A 12,150-nucleotide genomic window follows, 5' to 3' on the forward strand; every position below is an offset into this window, starting at 1 on the left:
AGTGTGGGCCCATCCTTTCTGTGGTCATGTGAAGCCAAACAGTGGAGGGAGAGGCGCTTTGAATCTACCTCTTAACATCTGCTGCTTTCCCAAAGGGACTCTAAATCCAGTTGACATGAAGAAAGACCAGGCAGTCTTTTAGAAATTAGAAATTCAAAATGCCTAGATGCAAAGGGGTCTTGTAGCACGTTAGAAATTAACAGAGAGAATAAAGTTGGCAGCATAAGCTTTCATATACTGAGTCTCCATCCTCAAATGCAAATGCTTTGATTTTTTTTCCGTGTCAGGAGCAACCAGAGTTGCTTCTGGAGTGAGAGAATTGGCGTTGCCCAGGGGACACCCGGATGTTTTGATGTTTTACCATCCTTGTGGGAGGCTTCTCTCATGTCCCCGCATGGAGCTGGAGCTGATAGAGGAAGCTCATCCACGCTCTCCCCGGGTGGGATTCGAATCTGGCAGCTTTCAGGTCAGCAACCCAACCTTCAAGTCACGAGGCTTTTATCCCCTAGGCCATTGGAGGCTCCTAATGCTTTGATGTCATAATACTTTGGGTTCCTTCCGTGAAGCCTCCCAGAGCCAAATATTACTCAATAAGATTATATCTGCTCTGCTACGGAGACACCCACGCTTTGAGCAGCAGCTGTATAGAAAAGTCTGGTTTGCACTCTGGGTCAGGATTCCCTCGGCCCACTGAATTCTGGTCAAAATAAAAACAAACCCAATGTATGATGGTGTTTTACTGAAGGTCAACTGCCCACCTCCAGTGGGAAGGACTCTGAATAATAGATATCAACGTGGGAGCCAGCAAACAGTTGGTGATTCTATCCTGGCATCTCAAGGAAGGTCTGAGAAAGATCCCTGCCCAGAGAGTCACCGTCAGTCTAGTCATATCTTTTCCAACTTGGTGCCTTTAATGTTTACTAAATCATAATTCCCACAGCCCCTGAATTACAGCCTTCTACATTCACTGGAGCCCCTGGTGGTGCAACAGATTAAACTGCTGAGCTGCTAAACTTGCTGACTGAAAGGATTGCAGTTCAAATCCGGGGAGCAGGGTGAGCTCTCGATGTTAGCCCCAGCTTCTGCCAACCTAGCATTTAAAAATCATGCAATGTGAGTAGATTAATAGGTACCGATCCGTCGGGAAAATAACAGTGCTCCATGCAGTCATGCCAGCCACATGACCTTGGAGGCGTCTACGGACAATGCCGGCTCTTCAGCTTAGAAATGGAGAAGAGCCCCAACCCCCAGAGTCGGACACAACTAGACGTAATGTTAGGGGAAAACCTTTAAATTTACCTTACATTCACTGGAGTCCCCAATGGTGCAGCAGATTAAACCACTGAGCTGCTGAACTTGCTGACTGAAAGGACTGCAGTTCAAATCCGGGGAGCAGGGTGAGCTCTTGATGTTAGCCCCAGCTTCTGCCAACCCAGCATTTCAAAAACATGCAATGTGAGTAGATCAATAGGTACTGATCTGGTGGGAAAGTAACAGTACTCCATGCAGTCATGCCAGCCACATGACCTTGAAGGTGTTTAAAAACGCCGCCGGCTGTCCAGCTTGGAAATGGAGATGAGCACCAACCCCCAGAGTCGGACATGACTAGTCTTAATGTCAGGGGAAAACCTTTACCTTTACTTACCTTCACTGGCATTAGGGGCACAAGGCCCCTGTGAAAGTCAGAAATCACAAATAAAGGAATTGCTAATTATTTTACCCAAGAGAGACCTCTATGTTCAACTTCTGCTGGAGGATCTAGAGATCCCTAGAATATGACAGACAAAAAAGCACAATTTCAATTCAATTGAATTCTTCCAATGACTTATCAGCAACATGCAGTTCTCAGAAATGTCTAATATGGGAGGATGCTACAATCTTATACACAATTGTTTGAAAACCTGTGGCTCCAGATGTTGAAGAGCTACAGCTCCCATTATCCCTGCTCATAGCATAGGGCAGATGAGCAACAGTTTATTTTGGCCCATAGATAAGTATTAGTTCCAACTAAAACAGAGACACAGACTCAATGGGAACTTAATAAGCCAATGTTTATAGATTTACGTCCTTGCTTGATAAAGTTTTATTTCTGGGCAGGCATGGATGTTTGGAGAGCCTTGTGTTATCTTTCTGTCATTCACCACAATGATCCTGCTGCAGAAAACCATTATGGGATGGTTGGCAACCAAAGAGCACGTGTATCAGAGTGGAAACAGTGAAAGGGTAAACCGAGCACGTTTTGGGGAAATACCCAGATTTGCTGCCCAGATATGAAGCTTTCTCATTTGCCTAAAGCTAATAATAGCATGAACTCAACATCTAAAGTTTTCCACATCCAGCTTCGCTATGCCAAAAGCTTGACTTCAAGGAGGCAAGATGCCAACCTGTGTGTAAAGCTCTCTTTGCACGCAATGGGCCTCTCTCCCTCTTGCTGGTTGGATAAATTAGAAACCCCCAGATTTCTTACATATTAATGGATTTCCGTCATTCTAGAGACAGTGATTTCTAAAAAGAGCAGAGCTAGGAAGTTGAACTGCCAGCTGATATGGTTCATACCATGAACACTAATGTTTAGCACAACCTGTGGGCCGCAGTGAGCCATGAGAACAAAAATCTGGTCCACAAACCTCCTTCCACTTTATTTATTTTATTTTATTTATTTTATTTCTACTCCTTTCAGCAGAGCTTACTATTGCATTGGATAGACTACATCAACTCTAGATTATTACATATGGTTTTCTGTGAGTGAGCAGATGGCGACTACTGGATGGCATATGTTCTGTATCAGAAATTAAAGCTGATGTGGTCTATCCAATGCAGTTTTCTCAATCAGCACCTCAAATAACCAAACCGAATCTAAAGTTGACCAAAAACTGATTTGTAATCCTTTTGGTACTAATGTTGGAGAGTGGTCCCTGGTCAAAGTGGGCCCTGGTCAAAAAAAGGTTGGGAACCACTGGTTTAGCAGATCTGGCATCCTTGTGGGTATGCATTTCCCCAAATTTTGCTTTCTTGGTATTGAGAGGAGACATGATAGCCATGTATAAATATTTGAAAGAATGTCATAAGAAAGAGGAAGCAGGTTTGTTTTCTGCGGCTTGGAACAATGGGATCAACAGGAGATTCCATCTGAACATTAAGAAGAACTCTCTGACTATAAGAGCTGTTCAGCAGAGGAACTCAAAGCTTGGAAGTGTGGAGCAGTCTCCTTCTTTGTGGACTTTTAAACAGAAGCCTGATGGCCATCTGTCAGGGGTGCTTTGATTGTGCTTTTCCTGCATAGCAGGGGGTTAGATTCTATTTGCTGCAAAGTTGGCTTTGACGTATGGTAACTTGTAAATGGGAAACCATAAAATTCAAGACTGTGGCTTCCTTGATTAAATAAATTCACCTATAACAGTCTTACTACTTTCAATTTTTCCAAATATAGTACAACAACAACAACAACAACATATTATTATTATTATTATTATTATTATTATTATTATTATTATTATTGACACAACGACGTTGTATGACACAGCAAACAAGATAGATATGCTGGGTTTTGTTTCACAAAATCACAAGTCGAACACTTCCCAAGTGTCTAGGACTGTGTGATGTATTTTCGGATGATGCGTGCAGATCCCAGCAGGGTGGCTTTTTGCAGTTGGCAGATCGTGATTTTGTCAATGTCTATTGTTTCCAAATGCCGGCTGAGATCTTTCGGCACGGCACCCAGTGTGCCCATCACCACCGGGACCACCTGCACTGGTTTCTGCCAGAGTCTTTGCAGTTCAATCTTGAGGTCCTGATAGCGGCTGAGTTTTTCCTGTTGTTTTTCGTCAATGCGACTGTCACCTGGGATGGCAACATCAATGATCCAAACCTTGTTCTTTTCCACAACTGTGATGTCTGGTGTATTGTGTTCCAGAACTTTGTCAGTCTGGATTCGGAAGTCCCACAGTATCTTTGCGTGCTCATTTTCCAATACTTTTGCAGGTTTGTGATCCCACCAGTTCTTTGCTGCTGGCAGGTGGTACTTGAGGCATAAGTTCCAATGAATCATTTGGGCCACATAGTTGTGCCTCTGTTTGTAGTCTGTCTGTGCAATTTTCTTACAGCAGCTGAGGATATGATCAATGGTTTCATCTGTTTCCTTGCACAGTCTGCATTTTGGGTCATCAGCTGATTTTTCGATCTTGGCCTTAATTGCATTTCTCCTGATGGCTTGCTCCTGGGCTGCAAGGATCAGGCCTTCTGTCTCCTTCTTCAGGGTCCCATTCGTGAGCCAGAGCCAGGTCTTCTCCTTATCAGCTTTTCCTTCAATTTTGTCAAGGAACTTTCCATGCAATGTTTTGTTGTGCCAGTTGTCAGTTCTAGTTTGTAGTGTGGTTTTCTTGTACTGGTTTTTTGTCTGCTGTGCTTTGAGGAGTTTCTGATTTTTGACTTCAATCAAAGCAGGTTCTTCACTTTGCTTTACATATTCTGCCAGGGCATGTTCTTCTTCTTTGACTGCTTGTTTTACTTGTAGGAGTCCTCTGCCCCCTGATCTTCTAGGCAGATATAGCCGGTCAACATCACTGCGAGGGTGCAGTGAATGATGAATGGTCATGAGTTTTCTTGTTTTTCTGTCCAAATTGTCCAGTTCCATCTGTGTCCAGTTTATGATGCCAGCAGTATATCTTATGACAGGTATGGCCCAGGTGTTTATGGCCTTGATGGTGTTGCCTCCATTGAGCTTGCTTTTGAGAATTTTTCTGACCCTTTGTGTGTATTCTTTGCTGACCACAGTTTTCACATGTTCATGCTTGATGTTGTCCAGCTGTAATATGCCCAGATATTTATAGGCCTCTGGCTGGTGACACTTTATTGTTTGGCCATTGGGCATATTTATGCCCTCACTTTCAATGATTTTTCCCTTCTTCAATGCCACTGTCGAACATTTGTCCAAACCAAACTCCATGTTGATATCAGTGCTAAAAATTCGGACAGTGTTGGTCAGAGACTGAATTTCAGTTTCTGTTTTCCCATATAGCTTCAGGTCATCCATGTACATCAAATGTGAAATTTTGTGAGAATTCTTAGATGTTTGGTAGCCGAGATTTGTTTTTTGTAAGATTGTTGACAGAGGGATCATGGCGATAATGAAAAGCAGAGGGGACAATGAATCTCCCTGGAAAATTCCTCTTCTGATGTTAACAAGTCCATAGCTTTCATTTCCAACAAACAGTTCAGTTTTCCAGTGCTCCATCATGTTTTCAATGAAGGTGCCAACGTTTTTACAAATCCCGATGGCGTCCAGGCACTTGATGATCCAGCTGTGTGGGAGTGAGTCAAAGGCCTTTTTGTAGTCAATCCACGTCATGTGAAGATTAGCTTTTCGGCTCTTACAGTTCTCCAGGATCATTTTGTCAATCAATAACTGGTCTTTTGTGCCCCTGCTTTTCCGTTTGTTGCCTTTCTGTTCATCTGGCAAGATGTTTTTTTCTTCAAGATAGTCTTGAATTCTGTCAGCTATGATGCCAGTCAGTAGTTTAAACATAGTGGGCAGACACGTTATTGGCCTGTAGTTTCCTGGTGCTGCTCCTTTTGTTGGATCCTTTTGTATCAGGTATGTTCTTCCAGTTGTTAGCCATTCACTGATACTTCCTTTCTGCAGCATCTCATTGAATTGTTGGGCCATTTTTCCATGTAAACTAATCAGATGTTTGAGCCAAAATCCATGAAGTTGATCACTACCAGGCGATGTCCAGTTCTTGACTTTTTGCACTCGTTTGCTGATCATTTCAGTTGTTATTTCCATCAGTTCCATTTTGTTCTGTGAGAATTTTCCTTCAAACTCATTTATCCACCCAGCGTTTTTGTTGTAGTTTTAATTTTTTTCCCAAAGTTCTTTCCAGAACTTTGTTGTTGCAGTTTTCTCTGGTTTTATGGTTACTGTGTCTGTTGTTTGGTTCAGACTCTGGTAGAACCGTCTTTGGTCTGATTGAAACAGTTGATTTTGTCTGTACTGGATGATTCTGGCTTCATACCTTTCAATTTTTCTGGCTGTTGCTGTAATTTGTTCTTTCACGATCTCCAAAGCTTCTTCAATTTTTCTGGTGTTCAGCCAGTACTTTCGGATCAGGTATTGCTTGATTTTGTCATTCTTCAGTTTCTTCTCTTTCATATTTTTCAGGTTACTTGCATCTGATCTAAGCTTTTTGATTTTCAACTCAATTATTTCAATTATTATTATTATTATTATTATTATTATTATTATTATTATTATTATTTGTGAGTTGCCTTTCCTTTCAGCTCAAGGCTGAACACAACATAGTCAAACACATCTATAAAACCTAGTTAAAATACAACTATAAAAGCATATATTAAAACATACATGAGACAAAAGTAAAGCTTAACTATCCTTTATCTGGAATTCTTGGGGCCAGATTTTTTACAGGTTTTGGAATACCTGTATTTGCGTATATGTCCATCATGAAATATCTTGGAGATGGGACACTAGTCTACATGTGAAATTCATTTATGCTTTTATATGTCTTAAGCTTATACACATAGCTAAACAATAATGTTGTGCATGAAACAAAGTTTGTGTACACTGAACTATCAGAAAGCAAAGGCATCACTATCTTAGCCACTCATGGGGGCAATTCTGAAGTATTTCAAAATTTAGATAAGGGATGCTCTACTTTATTCCCATCTTTTTCAGTAGGTCGTGTCATTTCATGATATATTCAAAGTATGACCGATTCAGTTTAGTTATCTTGAAATCTAGTGAGAATTCAGGCCTGTTCTTGCCTTCTTTGGAGATATCTAAACAGAAATTAGCCAACTCTTAGGGAGTGCACTTGGAGTCCATTACTTGGAGTCTATGATTCAGTGGATGCTTTGAAATAATTACAAAACTCTCCATTTCACCATAGGAAAGCCAATTAATTCGTCATCTAAGTAGCCTTCCTAAAGATTTTCCCTATATGTTTACACCCCATCTCAGAACCCATCAATCCATTCAGTCAATATACTTTCACCCCAATTACTTACTCATCAAGCTGGTTCAACATGGATTTCTTCTTAATTACCACCACTCATTAATGACATCATATTGTATTGTCATTACTCCTAAAGCGTGCACACTCCAGCCCAAAGGCAGGCGATGGGATGAGGTTACCAGCCTGAAGTAAGAAGTCTCCCAGCCCCATTTTATGCACATTGGGTAAAATCACTGTTTCCCAAATGCTGGTCTTCCAGATGTTATAGACTTCATTTCCCAGAATCCCTGAACATAGGCCAACGCAGCTGGGGCTTCTGGGAATGGAAGTCCAAAACACCTGGAGGATTCAAGCCCAATGTTACTCAAAGTCAGCCTTCCAGCTGTTTTGGATTTCAGCTCCCAGAATCCATGATTATTGGTCTGTGCAACTCATGTTTCTGGGGGTTAGTCTTGTTTTATTGTTTTAATTGTTTTAATGCATATGTTCATGTTGTAAGCCGCCCTGAGTCTCCTGAGGGGTGAGAAGGGCGGGGTAGAAATGATGATGTAATAATAATAAAATAGGCATGGGCAAATTTCGGCCCACCAGGCGTTTTGGACTTCAACTCCTGCAATTCCTAACGGTCTACTGGCTGTTAGGAATTGTGGGCGTTGGAGTCCAAAACACCTAGGGAACTGAAGTTTGCCCATGCCTAGTCAAAAATTTCTGAGGACCAGACATTTCCTCTTGATTGCTCTGCATCTCCTTTTTTTCCACTGTGATGCACAGAAAGATGACGTTTTGTGTGGGAAGCACCATATTGATCCCTCTCTCTATCAATCTTTCCCACATCCTCTTCTTGCAGCTATTGCTGCTTCTTCTTCACCCAAACAGTTCTCCTCATATGCACCTTCACTGTAAAATTAATGCAATTCAACAAAACTTTATCTGCCATGGCTCAATGCTATGGGATCCTAAAATCTGTAGTTGGCGAGGCACCAGCACTTGGTCAGAGAAGTCTAAAGACCTTGTAAAACTAAAACTTTTGTGATCGCATAGCATTGAGCGGTGAGCCGTGGCAGGTGAAGTGAAGTCAAACTGTGCTAATTCTAGAACAATGTTTCTCAACCTGGGGGTCAGCACCTCTGGGGGGGGGGGGAGAGGGGGTTGCGAGGGCGGTTTCAGTGGAGTTGCCAAAGACCACCAGAAAACACATATTTCTGATGGTCTTAGGAACCCAAATCCTTCCAGTATTTTCTATTGGTCATGGGGGTTCTGTGTGGAAAGTTTGGCCCAATTCTATCAATGGTGGGGTTCCAGGGGTTCTTTGATTATAGGTGAACTATAAATCCCAGCAACTACAACTCCCAAATGTCAAAGTCTATTTTCCCCAAATTCCACCAGTGTTCACATTTTATCATATTCAGTATTCATACCAAGTTTGGTCCAGATTCATCATTGTTTGGAGCCCACAGTGCTCTCTGGATGTAGGTGAACTACAACTCCAAAACTCAAGGTTAATGCCCACCAAACCCTTCCAGTATTTTCTGTTGGTCATGGGAGTTCTGTGTGCCAAGTTTGGTTCAATTCCATCATTGGTGGAGCTCAGAATGGTCTTTTATTGTAGGTTAACTGTAAATCCCAGCAACTACAACTCCCAAATGACAAAATCAATCCCCCCCAATCTCAACAGTATTCAAATTTGGGTGTATCGAGTATTTGTGCCAGATTTGGTCCAATGAATGAAAATACATCCTGCATATCAAATAATTACATTATGATTTATAACAGTGGCAAAATTACAGTTATGAAGTAGCAATGAAAATAATTTTATGGTTGGGGGTCACAACAATACGAGGAACTGTGTTAATGAGTTGTGGTATTACAAAGGTTGAGAACCACTATTCTAGAATGTGAATGCACCTCTCCCCTCTCGTCTCCTCTAGGTTTCCTTTATCTACTCCACCAAGGAGATTCCATCAGGAAGAACTTCCTCACTGTGAGGGCTGTTCGGCAGTGGAACTCTCTCCCCCAGACTGTGGTGGAGGCTCCTTCTTTGGAGGCTTTTAAACAGAGGCTGGATGGCCATCTGTCGGGGGTGCTTTGAATGCGATTTCCTGCTTCTTGGCAGAGAGTTGGACTAGATGGCCCATGAGGTCTCTTCCAACTCTACTATTCTATGATTCTATGATTCTATGATTCTTCCTCTATCTGGATCTACCTCTCTTTGCTCCTAGCACAGTATATTTGTCTAATATCCAGGCTATCTCTCCCTGTCCCTTTCTCTCACATACACTCCCTTTAGTGATTGCTTTTTTCAAAATACTTAATCAGGCTGAATTTTTTCAATTTCCCATTCCCACAGGGCAGGACCACCCATGTCCTACCAAAGCACAATTCCCAGGCAGGAGTTGGTTTCATTTAGAAATGCACACATGCTGGTAACAGGCACCAACAGATGGATTCTCCCTCCCACCCCATGTCGAAAATGATCTCCCCCAGGTGTCAAATATACTGGAGTATATAGTGGGTGAAATATTCTTTGAGGTATGCCAAGGACAACATTGGAAACTGATCGAGAAAATTTCACACAGAGTGCCTGAGCTCAAGACATGGGAACCCTTCTCTCATGGATAAGTTGTTTTTATACAAGGGAGATAACGGAGGAGATAATGTCCCTGTTGCTTAAGTTGAGTCATACCTATGACGACATGACATATAAATCAATTAAGGAACAGGACTGCTTTACGACATTTCAGTTAGGGACACAGACCAAAGGGTTGATTCAAAAGTTTCACAGAAAAGCAGATTTAGGTTAAACTCCAGCATTGTTGACTAAAAGTACTTGATAGTCAACTAGAATAAACCCAATGACTCAAATGAAACCTTGCGTAATTGCTGATGTACACATTTACTATTGATTTAATGCTCTTAATCTAGTTGAGACTAGCCACTAAGAACATTACTACATGAAGCCGCCATCGCACATCATCTTTGGAAAGACATTTCACAATTGTGATTAAAAAATGAAATAATAATTTCAACTATGGGAGAGGACAGCATATGGCCCCAAGTGTGCACCCATGAACATGATGCAGTTGGGCTGTTGATTGGCTTTGATTCATTACGAGTAGTGGTAAACCTGCATTGGATTTTGCACAATGTTATTAAATAGGGACCATCATCAATGATGAAGATCCTCCTTTTGTGCCAGTTTCCACCTCAGTACCGTATAGTCTTCAATTTATGTTAAAAGTACTAAACTTAAATGACTAATGTCAGGGAAAAACCCTTACCTTTACCTATATACAAAATCTAATTATTATTATTATTATTATTAACATTGAGGCTGGGAGGCCATCTGTTAGGGGTCCTTAGCTTGTGCTTTTGATCCACAAAGGCAGAAAGGAGTTGGGCTTATTATTGTTGTTGTTGTTGTTGTTGTTGTTGTTATTATTATTATTATTATTATTATTATTATTATTATTATTATTATTATTTGTTAAATCTTTTATATCTTGTATTTTACTATGTTATTTAACTATTTTACTGTTTTATTCTTATTTTATTGTATTATGATATACTCGTAGTGATCCTGCCAGTTGTGTAAGCCGCCCTGAGTCTCCTCGGGGAGAAGGGCGGGGTAGAAATATTGTAAATAAATAAAATAAAATATATAAATCATGTAAATATTTCTCAGGCCAAAAGGAGACCTGAGTGGAAAAGTTAAATAAGTCCTGATTTAATCCAACCTAATAGTATGCAGGGATACATAAGTAAAACAGAAGTCTAAAAGATTCCCAATAGAATCATAGATTGGGGAGGCAAGAAAAAGATAAGGGGGTTTTGGAAACAAACATGTTATCCGGTAGATATGTAGCAGCAAACATGCTCATCCTTTCAAATCAGTTGGTATAAATTAAAACTTTAAAAACCATTTTAAAACTGCTTCAGGTTGGGATCACCTCTAGTGTTGGACTATTGGTTCATAAAATCGAAAGGTAACTCACTGAGAATTTGTAGTCCTTTTATAGCCTTGTGGGTGAGGAAAAGTGCCTCTCCCTACTAAGGAGGAAGGCAAGCCCAGCCCTGGGGAAGGGCAAGGTGGGGCTCTACTTCAAAGGTGGCTCCCCTGGATCCTGCACCCAAAGGGGCACACCTCTGTTGAAAGTGTCAGAAGTCATGCCATGTGCGGTTGTATGTTCTCAACAGCCAGGTAAATGCAGGTGCTAGATAAGCTCCAGTATCAGAGACTGATTCAGCATAGGCTAGAATTGAAATTATCACATTATATAACCAGGGAGGGAGCCCCCGTGGTGCAGCAGATTAAACTGCTGAGCTACTGAACTTGCTGACCAAAAGGTTCGCGGTTCGAATCTGAGGAGCGGAGTGAGGTCCCACTCTTACCCCAACTTCTGCCAACCTAGCAGTTTGAAAACATACAAATGTGAGTAGATCAATAGGTACACTCCGGCAGGAAGGTAAAGGCATTCCATGCAGTCATGCCGGCCACATGACCTTGGAGGTGTCTTTGGCTTAGAAATGGCTCTTTGGCTTAGAAATGGAGATGAGCACCAACCCCCAGAGTTGGACACACTAGACTTCAAGTGAAATCTTTACCTTTATTATATATATTAAAAATACAGCAGAGTCTCACTTATCCAACATAAACGGGCCGGCAGAACGTTAGATAAGTGAATATGTTGGATAATAAGATTAAGGAGAAGCCTATTAAACATCAAATTAGGTTACGATTTTACAAATTAAGCACCTAAACATCATGTTATACAACAAATTTGACAGAAAAAGTAGTTTATTATGCAGTAATGCTACGCAGTAATTACTATATTTACGAATTTAGCACCAAAATATCATGATGTATTAAAAACTGACTACAAAAATGCGTTGGATAATCCAGAATGTTGGATAAGTGAGACTCTACTGTACATCATGTTGTGGAGGAGACACAAAGTGAGAAAAGAGGCAGTTTTCAGCATTGAGCTATGACTCTGGTTCAAATTCTCACTCAGTAATGAAAACCCGTTGGGTGACCCAGGGCAAGTCATATGTTCTCAGCCACAGAAAACTCTGTGATACATCTTGAAGGCACACAGCAACAACAATTCCAAGTTACATCACTGCTTCTTGTTTTCTTGCTTACATCACTATTCCCCTGTTATCAAAAAACTGGACTCCA

The sequence above is a fragment of the Anolis carolinensis genome, chromosome 2 (assembly GCF_035594765.1).
Source record: "Anolis carolinensis isolate JA03-04 chromosome 2, rAnoCar3.1.pri, whole genome shotgun sequence".
Lineage (NCBI taxonomy): Eukaryota > Metazoa > Chordata > Lepidosauria > Squamata > Dactyloidae > Anolis > Anolis carolinensis.